We start from the raw sequence: 17,606 nt of genomic DNA, 5'->3' as shown, positions 1-17,606 counted from the left end.
CGTCAGTGTCACAATAGGAATCTTCACACAGATACAGGATTGTCTTTAGACAACATGTATTTACTGTATTCAAACCATTAGTCATTGCGGCTTTAAAAGCAGTTGAGTTTGGATGGCTTTGTGACTTTGCTTTTTTGAGTTCACATTACTTTGCACTTTTAACTTAATGAGGCTGGGTAGCTCGGAAAAGAGGGATGAAGTGTGAAAAGTGAAAGGAAGTAATCCATAGTAGGACGAAGGATGAAGGTGTGTTGTATGGTTCTGTCCACTGTTTCCAAATGTTAACATAGACCAACCAGACCACAATATCACTATGTGTTGAGATAAACTATACAAATTGTAAAAAGAAAAAGGGTGTGAAACTAAATATTTTTGAAGTATTAGTAAACGTCAAACCGTTTGTGCTCCATGTCCTCTTGCACTGCTGGCAGAGAAGACAAGGTGTGAGACACAACGTTTCAAGCGTCGGCTTTTGTGCTGATTCACTGTTGTGTCCTGACACACTTTTGATATACAATCTCTGATGCTGGTCCCTGTCGCAGCAACAACAACAGAGAGAGAGAGAGAGAGAACTGAGATTCTGTCAGGGACTTAGCAAGCACCACCGTCTGTCTCCCCTCAGACATTTTGATTCATATGTCATTTTGGTGCGAGAGGTTTCGAAAAACAAGTTGGGGAAAATCTCTCATATAAACTTTTTGGAAAGAGAGAAAGAAAATAACTGCACCTTTCCAAAGCAGTGTTTAGTAGTGGTAAATCTGTCATAAGATGTTGGTATTGAGGAACAGCCATTTTATTGTATTTTATGAAAACACCACTACCCATGCATCATCCTATGATACAGTACATTTGCCCCAATGTCATTCAATGTCATTCCAGTTGAGATTTACACTTGAGAGGAATGTGCTTTCTACATACGTGCATTCTCTCTTTTTCTCTCCCTCCTCTCTATCTCTCTCTCTAATAGTAGATTTCATAGGGATTGGGCGAGGTTATGTATTTAATCCATCCTCCAGTTCTCCTTATAATTAGGAGGATGCTGGATTCCTCCAGGTAATCTCCTTGACGAAGAGAGAGAGCTCTAAAATCCTAGATAAGATGTGAGGAGAGGATGACTCAGCCTCCCATGCTCTTCCTCCCAGCTCCCCCTTCACTATCAGGTTATTTCCCTTTACACTGCACCCAGTATCTCTCCCTCACGTCTCCCTTTGGAGAAAAAAGATATGTACAGTATGCCTTACACAGAGAGGGGAAGAAGGGCACTGGAAGAAAATAGAAGTCTCTGAAAGGGGACAAGGTCATATAGGTTATTGGGGGGTGTTATAACTGAATAACAGTGAGCCCTCAGAGTGTAGGTAGACCCTGATACCCTGTGGTGGCTACAGGGTATCAGTGAGAATGACCTTTGACCACCCTCTGATCCTACTGTGTGCCCACAATGCCTCTGGGTGACAGAAGCAGAAACAGGAAGCAGTGTTTAGGCTTTCCACCTCACCTCTCGCCATCACAAAGTAGGATTAGTGCTTCTTTCTCCACTAGAACGTCGCTCAGCTCAATGCACACACATGCTCACTTACGTGCACGCACACATAAGCACATACACACATTACACAGCTGTTGCTGTTCGCGATTTATGATTATCTCTTTTTACATAGATATGTTATACATATACTTTTTTTTATACATTTAGTTGTTTTTCACTTTCGCTCTCTTTATATTCTTCACCCTGTATTTTGTTGTCTTTGTTGTTGGACGAGTAGCCTACCGAGCCTGCTCGCAAGCTTCAAATTACCATAAAAGTCATTTGCGTTCACTGAAGATTCTAAGAGACTTGTATGGTCACAGCCATAATTGTTTATGTGTCGCTGTTCAAGATTGACTTCATTATTCCATTACAAGACATCCTGCAGTACATATTTACACTCACCTTCTCTGGGCATCATCCTACATGTCATCCATATAGATGAGGCCTACTTGCTTTGCTCTAGCCCCATCAGAGACAGTAGAGACTGTATTCAGATATACACCTAGCATGGGGGCAGCAAACCAAGAGGAGATGGATCCAGGAACTTCATGGTCCCACCTTGCATAATGCTGCTGTCATAAGCACTACATAGCATCATCAAGTGAATGGCCTAATGCCTGTCATAGTGTCTCATTACCACGGCTAGGAGTTATTTGGGGGACAAAGGAAGCCGTGCCATTCCAACACTATGAGAGGGAAGCCAGGGATGGGTTAAATTAAGGTTTTGGGGAAATGAAGGGTTGAATTGGAGGATTAAAAGTTGGACATGTAAATATGCAAAGGTGGTTAGTTTAAATGGATGCGATTGATGTGACAATGACACACAGGGCAACTGGGATCAGGATGTATGGATTTGCACATCCACGCTTCAGTTTGACATATTGAAGATAGGGTACGCGGGAGGCTTAAGGTGTGCAAATAAATTCCTTGAGTCAAAGCTTGGGGTGAATGATATAGTGGGAGGAACGCAGTATGTTTAGCTAGTGCAGATGTATTTCAGACCTGCTATGTAGTATCTGTATGTACTAGTTACCCCCTTTACCATGAGCCCTGCATACAAACAGTCACTCTGTCTGTCCCTGTCTGTCTGCCTGTCCCTAGAGGGAAGTGGTCATCTTCTTTCAGAGTGGTGTTAGCCTTTGAACCCTCACTGAAGACCACTGATCCTGACAGCGCTCACCAACCCATGGAGTGTACTGCACACTATTCAACTGCAGGAGACTCCAACGGGAGTGAGGTTACAGTGTTAGACATAGCCTTTGCTATCACCAGGCCTGCACCGAAACATGACAGTATTTGAGTCTCTCAAATGGCACCCTATTCCCCATGTAGTGCACTACTGTGGTTGAAGGTAGTGCAGTATATGGGGAATAGGGTGTGATTTGAGATACAGCCAGTGTCGTATTGGAGTGGTCTTGATGTTGCTCACGTCTGAGTGTACATAATGTAGTAATTGCTTAAAGCTAAACGGATCAAGTTAGGCAAAATATAACTGTACAATTGGAGCTTTTTTGCATGTGTCTTTTTATAATGGGACTGAAGAAGAATTCTATGACGGTTATCATAAAGATCATTTAAAACATGTAGCAGCCCGCATGACCGAGGTTGCTGTCCAGAAGGACTTCTGGTGTGTAACATACTCACATACACTTAAGTAAATAAAATACAAAAAATACACAAAAAAAACACAAAATGCTTTAAAAAAGAAATTGCACAGTTATCAAGTTAAAATACTTTTTTTTGTAAACTGTCAACAGCACAAGTATTTTGTAATGTTGTTTGTACCATTTTGTATGAAAAAAATGAAAAAAAAGGGAAAGAGTCCGTCGTTTTAAGCGTGTGTTTCTAGTGCCACTGCAATCTTGGTTTCCAAATACAGTAACAGTACATATACAGCCTTGCAGATAAACCTTGTAATATAGGAATTGAGCTGGCAAATCCATGTCAGAGCCCCTGTGTTATAAATAAAGTTTCCCCTCCTTATACAAACACTGCTTCCTGTCTCCACATTCTCTTCCTGTTTTGCATGTAGTTGTTGATGATGATGATGATTATGAACAAAGACACAGATTATGTTAAATTAACTCCAGCAATGGTTTCTTTTTCGAGACACAAATGATCATCTATAAGCGAACAAAAACCAAGCGATAACGAACAGCAAACACTAGCCTATAAGCATAACGTGTGCTCAAGCTTTTTTCTCTTCCATATTGGTAAAACATATTCTCATTTGTTATGACCATTTCTGCTGTTTACTATTCCAGTTAACTCACCTATGTTTGAGCCAGTTTATCAACTCACTGAGATGTGTCTCCATCTCCCAGCCTTTAGCATCAGGGGAGCACAGATTGAACCTGAGGGTAGTTATGTGATTTGGTAACTGCATTTGATTATGGCCCCGGAAAGGCAGAATGCAATTTGATGGGAGGCCCCTAGCCTCGTATAGAGTAACACTCACCTTGATAGAGTGAGTGTGCAAACTGCATGATAACTGGATTACAAGAACCCATCAGCCAAGACCCAGACTAGGGGGCGTCTTGTGTGTGTGTGTGTGTGTGTGTGTGTGTGTGTGTGTGTGTGTGTGTGTGTGTGTGTGTGTGTGTGTGTGTGTGTGTGTGTGTGTGTGTGTGTGTGTGTGTGTGTGTGTGTGTGTGTGTGTGTGTGTGTGTGTGTGTGTGTGTGTGTGTGTGTGTGTGTGTGTGTGTGTGAGTGAGTGTGTTGGGTGGGTGGCCTGGATTTCCAACGACCTTGATCAAAATGCTATCAATCCTCATGTTTTCAGGCAGAGGACTGATTCCGAGGCTCACTGGGGGAAAAAACACTCACTTAAACACATGCGCAAACACACACACACACACACACACACACAAGCATGCACATACACACCCAGGGTACAGCAGGGAATTTCTACTGGGGAATTACTCCGCTTTCCCTTCTATGGTACAATACAACTTTATTGGTGATCCACTGAAGACAGTCTGACTTCAAAGTTAAACTTAATGTTAAACGTTATGATTTATTTCACTAATACAACAATGAACAATGAACAAATCAATTAACAAACAACTGCGAACAATGAACAAATCAATTAACTGCATTTGTCTTCTCTCTCCCTGAGCTTTTACAAGGTGTGGGAATGGAGTCTGTACCAACTGCAGCTGATGCTATGAAAATAGGAATAAAGCCAATATGCTAATACATGGCAAGATGGGTGTAGATTGTATTTTCCTAGGGGTCTATTCGTATAGCGAAAGTTCAGAGTTACAGCGTGATTGACATTTAAAGGCAATGTTCCCGCAATCTGTAATGCTTCAGTGATACAGATTGAATAGAGCCCCCTAATGTGCTGCTCAACGCTTGATTTATACGCTGCCAATTAAGGTTGTGTTACCATAATAACCTCCTCGCCACTCAATTGCAATCATTGATATATAGTTACTGTGGTCCAGATAACACAATAGTAAATTGAAGACTGGCAAAAGTATGGACAAACAAACAGCTTTGAAAGAAAACAGAAGATCAGTTTGAGAGAGCAGACTCCCCACCCAGATGAGGAGAGGAGTCAGATAGCGGGCGCTGAGATGGACCTCCAGCAGTACTGTTACCAGGGCAGGTCAATGAAACAGCAGCTCCTCCACATCGATTGGCCTGTCACTGGACATCAATGCACAAGCAGACAGAATATCCCCCACCGGAGCCAGTCCAAGTTCCAGATATATATATATATATATATATATATATATATATATATATATATATATATACATACATACACACACACACACACACACACACACACACACACACACACACACACACACACACACACACACACACACACACACACACACACACACCCCTTCACAATGCCCTCCATCAATATCGCATCCACGGTGAGAATCTGCAGGAAGCCTGATCTATTTGAATCAATCACCTGCTCTCTGACACACAGACATGCTCATCTGGAATAAGGACACGGTGAGGCAGAGAGACCGAGGGCGGAGGACGATTGTTAAAGAGAGAGAAAACAGAGGGGTGCAGTTAAAAGGAGTTGTACTCAGCAGTTAAATGTCAAGGTTGACAGGATGAGGCAGTATAGATTAACCCAGCCAGGTAGCCTATCTGGAACAAACCACGCTGCTACATTTTGACCCATTATGGATTCATAGAGGTAGGTTGTCTGGGATCATATTGATCAAATGAAGCAGCGTTTTTCTTGTCATATAGCAACCTATGTGTTGTGATATTTGCATTGTTTGCTCTATAACCTGTTCGTTTAAATGCCTTGCCACTGTGATATGTTGGCCTGAGGCCGAGGCAATAAGAAGACACAGTGGCAGAATAAATTCAACCAGACCTTTGTTTCATCACAAAACCAGAGAGCAACATCTGTCTGGTGGAGTCCACAAAGCATAATGCATGTAACAAACAGTTACATGACCTAGAGCACCGTCAAGCAAGTAAATGTTCCGGATATTTTTGGACTACTAAACAACTATTGATTTAGAACAACCGTAAGTCACAAAGAAAACAGGAGCTAACTCCACAATTCCAGCGCCATTTCAACTTCAACATTTCAACATCATGAACTAAAATATGGCAAAAACTATTTTGTCCAATCAATGTAAGCTGAATATGATGTGGCTGTCCATGGTTCTGATTTCTGTGTGTGTGTGTTCGAACATATGTGTCCCCCCTATCTATATGTGCAAGTAGAAATTACATGTTGACTCACCCTACTTGTAGAGAAACGCCAATGCCATCCTCCTCTCTTTCATGTTGACGTAACGGTCTATGACTGTCATATAGTACAAAGTTTTCGTTTTTTGTCCTAGGCTACCTGGCTAAAATGCTTGCTTGCTAGCTGAACTTCCTTTCATGGGCAACGATGAGCCAGCTAGTTGTCATTAGCCTACTACATGATACATCTAGCTACATATTGAACTTACATCCTCCCAGGCCAGGGCTAAAATGTATGGTTGGATCCGAATCAGAGAATTAAAACCAAGTCCAAATCCCTATCTCCATCTATGGCTAATTTAAGAAATGACCAATTTTAGTTAGGCTAGCTATACACAGGAGGACAATGACACAATGAGATGCAACAATTCAAGTTTTTCTGGCAATGACGTTTTGCTTTGATCTGATGCGATTGGTGTGAAGACATATCCAAAATAGCTTCCCTTGATACTGTTTTTTGGTGCACCAGGACCATTCACAGTTGAGCTCACTCAGTTTACCTCAATGCTGATTGGCTATTATTATTATTTTTAATTATCAAGGGAGGCTAAATGCTCGCTGGCTTCCCTTACATTCAATGCTATGGGTTTCATGACTTGGGATGAGACCCAGATGCAGACACTTGAGGTAAATGGTTCAAGTCTCAGAGATTTATTGAATATACACTGGCAGGACAAAGGCAGGTCGAGGACAGGCAGGGGTTCATAATCCTGGTAATAGTTGGCAGACGTAGACGGCAGGCAGGCTCAGGGTAAGGACAGGAAAAACAGGTTGTAACCAGGGGGACTAGAACAGAAGCCAGAAAGAGGAAAATACCACGGAGAAAGACGCTGGCACGACTTGACAGGACAAGACAAGCTGGCAACAGACAAACTGAAAACGCAGGTCTAAATTCACAGGCGATAATGGCGAAAGACGGGAGACAAGCATGGGGGACAAGCACAAAACAGGTGAAACAGATCAGGGTGTGACAATGGGTGGCAACAATGTCGTACTTATTTTGACCAGACAGCATCAGATAGATGGGCTACACATACAGAGACAGAAGGGCTCTGTTTCGCTCACTCGGATGCTTTCTCTGGTGAGATACATTCAGCCTCTTGCGGATTTAAAAATTATGAAACACAGATAGACGAAAGATATGTATATTTTTTTTTTATTGGTACATTTTTGGTGGAAGAGTGGCTTCCCTTGGCATTTGTGAATACAGGCCACTGATTCCATGTAATACTTGTATGAGATAAATATTAACAACATTTCACAACATCCAAGTCGTGCTGTGTTCGAAAATATACTCAAGAAAGAAATACTTAATCATGAAGACAGTCCACAGAAAAACACTCATTATACTCCACTAACATCTTAGTTGTTAATGTACTTTCCGGAGAGGGTCATATTGACCTATGGAGCCCGACCATGTTCTTACCAGAGAGGGTCATATTGACCTATGGAGCCCGACCATGTTCTTACCAGAGAAGGTCATATTGACCTATGGAGCCCGACCATGTTCTTACCAGAGAAGGTCATATTGACCTATGGAGCCCGACCATGTCCTTACCAGAGAGGGTCATATTGACCTATGGAGCCTGACCATGTTCTTACCAGAGAGGGTCATATTGACCTATGGAGACTGACCATGTTCTTACCAGAGAGGGTCATATTGACCTACGGAGCCCGGCCATGTTCTTACCAGAGAGGGTCATATTGACCTATGGGGCCCAACTGTTCATGTTCTTACCAGAGAGGGTCATATTGACCTACAGAGCCCGACCATGTTCTTACCAGAGAGGGTCATATTGACCTATGGAGCCTGACCATGTTCTTACCAGAGAGGGTCATATTGACCTATGGAGCCCGACCATGTTCTTACCAGAGAAGGTCATATTGACCTATGGAGCCCGACCATGTTCTTACCAGAGAGGGTCATATTGACCTATGGAGCCTGACCATGTTCTTACCAGAGAGGGTCATAATGACCTATGGAGCCTGACCATGTTCTTACCAGAGAGGGTCATATTGACCTACGGAGCCCGGCCATGTTCTTACCAGAGAGGGTCATATTGACCTATGGGGCCCAACTGTTCATGTTCTTACCAGAGAGGGTCATATTGACCTACGGAGCCCGACCATATTCTTAACAGAGAGGGTCATATTGACCTATGGAGCCCGACCATGTTCTTACCAGAGAGGGTCATATTGACCTATGGAGCCCGACCATGTTCTTACCAGAGAGGGTCATATTGACCTATGGAGCCTGACCATGTTCTTACCAGAGAGGGTCATATTGACCTATGGAGCCCGACTGTTCATGTTCTTACCAGAGAGGGTCATATTGACCTATGGAGCCCGGCCATGTTCTTACCAGAGAGGGTCATATTGACCTATGGAGCCTGACCATGTTCTTACCAGAGACGGTCATATTGACCTATGGAGCCTGACCATGTTCTTACCAGAGAGGGTCATATTGACCTATGGAGCCCGACCATGTTCTTACCAGAGAGGGTCATATTGACCTATGGGGCCCAACTGTTCATGTTCCTACCAGAGAGGGTCATATTGACCTATGGAGCCCGGCCATGTTCTTACCAGAGAGGGTCATATTGACCTATGGAGCCTGACCATGTTCTTACCAGAGAGGGTCATATTGACCTATGGAGCCCTGACCATGTTCTTACCAGAGAGAGTCATATTGACCTATGGAGCCTGACCATGTTCTTACCAGAGAGGGTCATATTGACCTACGGAGCCCGACCATGTTCTTACCAGAGAGGGTCATATTGACCTACGGAGCCCGGCCATGTTCTTACCAGAGAGGGTCATATTGACCTATGGGGCCCAACTGTTCATGTTCTTACCAGAGAGGGTCATATTGACCTACGGAGCCCGACCATATTCTTAACAGAGAGGGTCATATTGACCTATGGAGCCCGACCATGTTCTTACCAGAGAGGGTCATATTGACCTATGGAGCCCGACCATGTTCTTACCAGAGAGGGTCATATTGACCTATGGAGCCTGACCATGTTCTTACCAGAGAGGGTCATATTGACCTATGGAGCCCGACTGTTCATGTTCTTACCAGAGAGGGTCATATTGACCTATGGAGCCCGGCCATGTTCTTACCAGAGAGGGTCATATTGACCTATGGAGCCTGACCATGTTCTTACCAGAGACGGTCATATTGACCTATGGAGCCTGACCATGTTCTTACCAGAGAGGGTCATATTGACCTATGGAGCCCGACCATGTTCTTACCAGAGAGGGTCATATTGACCTACGGAGCCCGGCCATGTTCTTACCAGAGAGGGTCATATTGACCTATGGGGCCCAACTGTTCATGTTCCTACCAGAGAGGGTCATATTGACCTATGGAGCCCGGCCATGTTCTTACCAGAGAGGGTCATATTGACCTATGGAGCCTGACCATGTTCTTACCAGAGAGGGTCATATTGACCTATGGAGCCCTGACCATGTTCTTACCAGAGAGAGTCATATTGACCTATGGAGCCTGACCATGTTCTTACCAGAGAGGGTCATATTGACCTATGGAGCCCGACCATGTTCTTACCAGAGAGGGTCATATTGACCTACGGAGCCCGGCCATGTTCTTACCAGAGAGGGTCATATTGACCTATGGGGCCCAACTGTTCATGTTCCTACCAGAGAGGGTCATATTGACCTATGGAGCCCGACCATGTTCTTAACAGAGAGGGTCATATTGACCTATGGAGCCCGACCATGTTCTTACCAGAGAGGGTCATATTGACCTATGGAGCCCGACCATGTTCTTACCAGAGAGGGTCATATTGACCTATGGAGCCTGACCATGTTCTTACCAGAGAGGGTCATATTGACCTATGGAGCCTGACCATGTTCTTACCAGAGAGGGTCATATTGACCTATGGAGCCCGACTGTTCATCTTCTTACCAGAGAGGGTCATATTGACCTATGGAGCCTGACCATGTTCTTACCAGAGAGGGTCATATTGACCTATGGGGCCCAACTGTTCATGTTCTTACCAGAGAGGGTCATATTGACCTATGGAGCCCGACCATGTTCTTAACAGAGAGGGTCATATTGACCTATGGAGCCCGACCATGTTCTTACCAGAGAGGGTCATATTGACCTATGGAGCCCGACCATGTTCTTACCAGAGAGGGTCATATTGACCTATGGAGCCTGACCATGTTCTTACCAGAGAGGGTCATATTGACCTATGGAGCCTGACCATGTTCTTACCAGAGAGGGTCATATTGACCTATGGAGCCCAACTGTTCATCTTCTTACCAGAGAGGGTCATATTGACCTATGGAGCCTGACCATGTTCTTACCAGAGAGGGTCATATTGACCTATGGGGCCCAACTGTTCATGTTCTTACCAGAGAGGGTCATATTGACCTACGGAGCCTGACCATGTTCTTAACAGAGAGGGTCATATTGACCTATGGAGCCTGACCATGTTCTTAACAGAGAGGGTCATATTGACCTATGGAGCCCGACCATGTTCTTACCAGAGAGGGTCATATTGACCTACGGAGCCCGGCCATGTTCTTAACAGAGAGGGTCATATTGACCTATGGAGCCTGACCATGTTCTTAACAGAGAGGGTCATATTGACCTACGGAGCCCGGCCATGTTCTTACCAGAGAGGGTCATATTGACCTATGGGGCCCAACTGTTCATGTTCTTACCAGAGAGGGTCATATTGACCTACGGAGCCCGACCATATTCTTAACAGAGAGGGTCATATTGACCTATGGAGCCCGACTGTTCATCTTCTTACCAGAGAGGGTCATATTGACCTATGGAGCCTGACCATGTTCTTACCAGAGAGGGTCATATTGACCTATGGAGCCTGACCATGTTCTTAACAGAGAGGGTCATATTGACCTACGGAGCCCGACCATATTCTTAACAGAGAGGGTCATATTGACCTATGGAGCCTGACCATGTTCTTAACAGAGAGGGTCATATTGACCTATGGAGCCTGACCATGTTCTTACCAGAGAGGGTCATATTGACCTACGGAGCCCGGCCATGTTCTTACCAGAGAGGGTCATATTGACCTATGGAGCCCGACCATGTTCTTACCAGAGAGGGTCATATTGACCTATGGAGCCTGACCATGTTCTTACCAGAGAGGGTCATATTGACCTACGGAGCCCGACCATGTTCTTACCAGAGAGGGTCATATTGACCTATGGAGCCCGACCATGTTCTTACCAGAGAGGGTCATATTGACCTATGGGGCCCAACTGTTCATGTTCTTACCAGAGAGGGTCATATTTACCTACGGAGCCCGACCATGTTCTTACCAGAGAGTGTCATATTGACCTACGGAGCCCGACCATGTTCTTACCAGAGAGCGTCATATTGACCTATGGGGCCCAACTGTTCATGTTCTTACCAGAGAGGGTCATATTGACCTATGGAGCCTGATCATGTTCTTACCAGAGAGAGTCATATTGACCTACGGAGCCCGACCATGTTCTTACCAGAGAGCGTCATATTGACCTATGGAGCCCGACCATGTTTTTACCAGAGAGCGTCATATTGACCTATGTAGCCCGACCATGTTCTTACCAGAGAGGGTCATATTGAACTATGGAGCCCGACCATGTTCTTACCAGAGAGCGTCATATTGACCTATGGAGCCCGACCATGTTTTTACCAGAGAGCGTCATATTGACCTATGGAGCCCGACCATGTTCTTACCAGAGAGGGTCATATTGACCTATGGAGCCCGATCATGTTCTTACCAGAGAGGGTCATATTGACCTATGGAGCCCGACCATGTTCTTACCAGAGAGGGTCATATTGACCTACGGAGCCCGACCATGTTCTTACCAGAGAGGGTCATATTGACCTACGGAGCCTGACCATGTTCTTAACAGAGAGGGTCATATTGACCTATGGAGCCCGACCATGTTCTTACCAGAGAGGGTCATATTGACCTATGGAGCCCGACCATGTTCTTACCAGAGAGGGTCATATTGACCTATGGAGCCTGACCATGTTCTTACCAGAGAGGGTCATATTGAACTATGGAGCCCGACCATGTTCTTACCAGAGAGCGTCATATTGACCTATGGAGCCCGACCATGTTCTTACCAGAGAGGGTCATATTGACCTATGGAGCCCGACCATGTTCTTACCAGAGAGGGTCATATTGACCTATGGAGCCCGACCATGTTCTTACCAGAGAGGGTCATATTGACCTATGGAGCCCGACCATGTTCTTACCTATCTCCTCATCCACTTGAGCTTTAATGACATACTGGGTTGTGAGAAGTGTTGACGTGCTGAATGCACCGAGGTGTCTGTTTAAACTCCTAGCACACAGCTCAGACACACATGCATACCCCACAAGACATGTCACCAGAGGTCTCATCACAATCTCCAAGTCAAGAACAGACTATGGGAGGTGCACAGTACTTCATAGAGCCATGCCTACATTGAACTCTGTTCCACATCAGGTAACTGATGCAAGCACTAGAATCAGATTTATAAACAGATAAAAATACACTTTATGGAACAGCGGGGACTGTGAAGAGATACACACACACACACAGGCACAGACACAGATACACATGATACGACACATACCCTACACACACGTACACATAGATGTTGTATTGTTGATATGTGATAGTAGAGTAGTGGCCTGAGGGAACACAATGTGTTGTGAAAAGTATTATGAAATGTAAGGTCATGTAATATTTAAAATTGTATTTAACTGCCTTAATGTTGCTGGACCCCAGAAAGAGTAGCTGCTGCCTTGGCAATGGGGATCCTTAATAATGACAAAAATACTAATACAGTACTGTTTGGTGAAATAAGACCATACCACAACACTTTAGAGGGAATATAGATGATGCTGCTAAATATATCACACAAGAAGAGATGTAGTTGTCAAGAAAGGGCAGCAGGAAACCCCATGCCTCTATCAGATTATTTAATCACCTTCTCACATATTGCCCCTGTTATAAATGTTTTTGACTGAACCAAAGTCATTGTCACAGCTCAGAATTAGTCTATTCACACAGTTTACATGAATAAGACGTTAGCCGTTAAAGGACACAACAAACAAACATGTTTTTTTCTTCAGAGAAGCTGAAGTCTTACATTTAGACCCTTGCTCCTGAAAACAAGGAATGAAAGACAGTGTTAGAACCCAGGATGTAAAAAATACACCAACCCAACTGTGCACACAAATCACTGTGAAGAGCATGCTGAGTGATCACCAGCAAGAAAACACTGTTTGCCACAACATCTATCACTTGTAATCAGAGGTGTTTGTTTTGACATGTAAATCAGAACACATCATGATGATGCAAATTACTGTAATTATCTATCGCTCACCCACCACCTCAATACAATGTTAACTTTGCAAAGACTTCGTACACAAACTCTCTGCACATATACTGTAGTGACAGAGAGTGGCAAAGAATATGAGGGAGGGAGAGAGCAAGAGAGAGGGAGAGAGAGAGAGGGAGAGCGAGCGAGAGAGAGAGAGGGAGAGAGAGAGAGAGGGACAGCGAGAGAGAGAGCGAGAGACAGGGAGAGAGAGGGAGAGCGAGAGAGAGAGAGGTCGAGAGTGAGAGAGAGAATTGGCTCTGAAGCATATGGTCATATATGAGTTTGCCTTCAAGGGGGCTCTGTCTCAACACGTCCACTCCATCCATCCATTCATCTATCCACATCCGTCCATATTCTCCCTCTGTGATTCTCATTTCAAGCCTGATAGCCTTAGAACTATATGAAGAGAGGAGAGTACAGGAGAGGGACGAATCTGATAACTAGATAACTGTTATGCATCTGATGGGTGTGTTAGTGGTGTTCCTGTGGCCTCTGTGGAGACTGGTGAAATAAAGCCAGTGGGGATCTGTGCTCTGTGGTCTCACAGTAATGTGTTTGCTCAGAGGTAGACATGTCACTCTGGGTAATAGGTACAAAACAAACGCTGCGATCACATTGGCTTTACTGTCTTACATATGCGTTAATTTACTCGTAACCGTGGTGGTGGGCTATATGCAAATTAGCTGTTGGCCGCATCATGAACTCCGCATTTCCTCCTGGGAGTGATGCACTCTGGGTAAAAACTTCTGCTCTCAAGGCAGAGAGAGGAGAGGGTTCAAACAGTCAAACACCTCAAATGGTGCGGAGAAAAACAATCACACAACTTCAGATCGCTCTCTTATCACATAACAAGATATTTTCAATCTATTTGCACCTCCCCAAAATGACAGTTGGCTGGACAATTTGATGATCAATGACATTTGGGTAATGTATATGATGCAGGCCATTTTGAGAAGTACCTAGAGCTGTGGACCTCTGGCTGTGGGATGATAGGATAGATAGGATAATGTGTCCTCTCCCTGATCGTCAGGACAATGCCCTAGGGTAGACAGCCTCCCGGCTGGGAGATGACCACATTAAGGATGCTGAGGGATGGAGATGGAGGAGGGTGGGGTGCTGGGTCCATTCTACTGCCCAAAATTTGATTTACATTCCACTCCCAGCAGCATCCAAATCACGTTAGTCTCCACAGCTATTCACAGAAGTTTTATTTATCACTCAGCCAGTCACACAACGTCAAAACACTAGCTGCTGCAGCCAGCAGCCTATCCTCACCAGCACACTCATTACCTACTGTACACTAGAGTGCTTTATGATTCTCACAGAGACCTTTCATTATTTCTCTTCATCAGTCTCACCACAAAAGGGCAATTGTCCTAATAGAACAACCACGCTAGATTCCACTGGACTTGTCATTTGTTCTGCCTATTTTAATGTACAGTGTGAGAAGGAATGGAACAAAGATCAGTTAAATGAGTCTTGAAAATATTCTGAAACGATATGTCGCTTGTGTCACGACTTCTGCCGAAGTTGGTGCCTCTCCTTGCTCGGGCGACGTCCGGCGGTCGTCGTCACCGGCTTTCTAGCTGCCACCGATCTACGTTTCTTTTTCCATTTATTTTGTCTTGATTGTACATGAGTACCTCGTCATGCCGTACGGGTTTATGAATGCTCCATCAGTCTTCCAATCCTTTGTAGACGAGATTTTCAGGGACCTGCACGGGCAGGGTGTAGTGGTGTATATCGATGACATTCTAATATACTCCACTACACGCGCCGAGCATGTGTCCCTGGTGCGCAAGGTGCTTGGTCAACTGTTGGAGCATGACCTGTACGTCAAGGCTGAGAAATTTATGTTCTTCCAACAGTCCTTCTCCTTCGTAGGGTATTGCCTGTCCGCGTCAGGGGTGGAGATGGAGAATGACTGCATTTCAGCCGTGTGTAATTGGCTGACTCCAACCACGGTAAAGGAGGTGCAGCGGTTCTTAGAGTTTGCCAACTACTACCGGAGGTTATTCCGGGGCTTTGGTCAGTTAGCAGCTCCCATTACCTCCTTGCTGAAGGGGGGACCGGTGTGACTGCAGTGGTCAGCTGGGGCGGACAGGGCTTTTGGTCACCTGAAGGCTCCCGTGCTGGCTCATCCTGATCCCTCTTTGGCATTTATAGTAAAGGTGGATGCGTCCGAGGCTGGGATAGGAGCTGTGCTGTCTCAGCGCTCGGGTACACCACCAAAGCTCCGCCCCTGTGCTTTCTTTTCGAAGAAGCTCAGTCCGGCGGTGCGAAATTATGATGTGGGGGACCGGGAGCTGTTGGCTGTTGTCAGGGCTCTGAAGGCGTGGAGGCATTGGCTTGAGGGGGCTAAACACCCTTTTCTCATTTGGACTGACCACCGCAATCTGTACGGGAGGCGAGGAGAATGAACCCTCACCAGGCAAGGTGGGCCCATGTTTTTGACCAGTTTTGTTTTCACCCTGTCCTATAGACCAGGCAGACGCACTGTCCCGGATGTATGACACAGAGGAGCGGTCCACGGATCCCACTCCCATACTTCCGGCTTCTTGCCTGGTGTTGTGGGAGGTTGAAGCGGACATCGAGTGGGCGTTACGTGCGGAGCCCACTCCCACCCAGTGTCCAGTTGAGCGTCTGTACGTTCCGTCTGATGTCCGTGATTGATTGACCTGTTGGGCTCACTCACTTCCTCCGTCACAAGGAAACACCACGATTCTGGTCGTCGGTTTTCTAAGTCCTGCCGTCTCCTTCCTTTCCCCGATCTTCCTACGGCCCTACAGACTGTGGAGGCCCGCTTTACACACGTCTTCCGGCACTATGTGGTGTCTGTGGAAATAGTGTCTGATCGGGGTCCCCATGTTCACATCAAGGGTCTGGAGGGCGTTCATGGAACGTTTCACCACGAGAGTAATGGGCAGGTGGAGAGAGTTGACCAGGATGTGGGTAGGTTTCTGCGGTCCTATTGCCAGGACCGGCCGGGGGAGTGGGCAGCTTTCATCCCCTGGGCAGAGATGGCCCAAAACTCCCTCCGCCACTCCTCCACTAACCCGTCTCCATTTCAGTGTGTACTAGGATATCAGCCGGTCCTGGCACCGTGGCATCAGAGCCAGATCGAGGCACCTGCGGTGGATGAATGGTTTCGGCGCTCGGAGGAGACATGGGATGCTGCCCATGTGCGCCTGTAACGGGCCATCGGGCGACAGAAGGCGAGCGCCAACCGCCACCGTAGTGAGGCCCCGGTGTATGCACCGGGGGACCGGGTCTGGCTCTCGACCCGAAACCTGCCCCTTCACCTGCCCTGCTGGAAGCTGCGTCTGCAGTTTGTGGGGCCATCTAAAGTCCTGAGCAGACTGAACGAGGTATGCTATAGGTTACAGCTTCCTCCTGATTACTGTATTAACCCCTCGTTCCATGTGTCTCTCCTCAGGCCGGTGGTGGCTGGTCCGCTCCAGCAGTCTGAGGTGCGGGAGGTTCCTCCGCCCCCTCTGGACATCGAGGGGGCCCCGGCGTATACTGTGCGAGCCATCATGAACTCAAGGCATCAGGCGAGGGGCCTTCAGTACCTCGTGGAGTGGGAGGGGTACGGTCCGGAGGAGAGATGTTGGGTGCCGGTGGAGGACATCCTGGACCCTTCCTTACTGTAGGAATTTCACAGTCTCCACCCGGATCACCCTGCGCCTCGTCCTCCGGGTCGTCCCCGAGGCCGGTGTCGGCGCGCAGCTGTAGACGCGCGTCAAGGGGGGTACTGTCACGACTTCCGCTAAAGTTGCTGCCTCTCCTTGTTCGGGTGGCGTTCGGTGGTCGTCGTCACCGGCTTTCTAGCTGCTACCAATCTACGTTTCTTTTTCCATTTGTTTTGTCTTGATTGTACACACCTGGTTCCAATTACGTTATAATTTATTCCCTATTTAACCCTCTAGTTCCCACATGGTTTTGTGCGTGTTTGTTCTTTGTTTAGTGTTCAAGACTTCT

The sequence above is a fragment of the Oncorhynchus nerka genome, linkage group LG20 (genome assembly GCF_034236695.1).
Source record: "Oncorhynchus nerka isolate Pitt River linkage group LG20, Oner_Uvic_2.0, whole genome shotgun sequence".
Lineage (NCBI taxonomy): Eukaryota > Metazoa > Chordata > Actinopteri > Salmoniformes > Salmonidae > Oncorhynchus > Oncorhynchus nerka.
Note: the sequence above shows the minus strand (reverse complement) of the source record.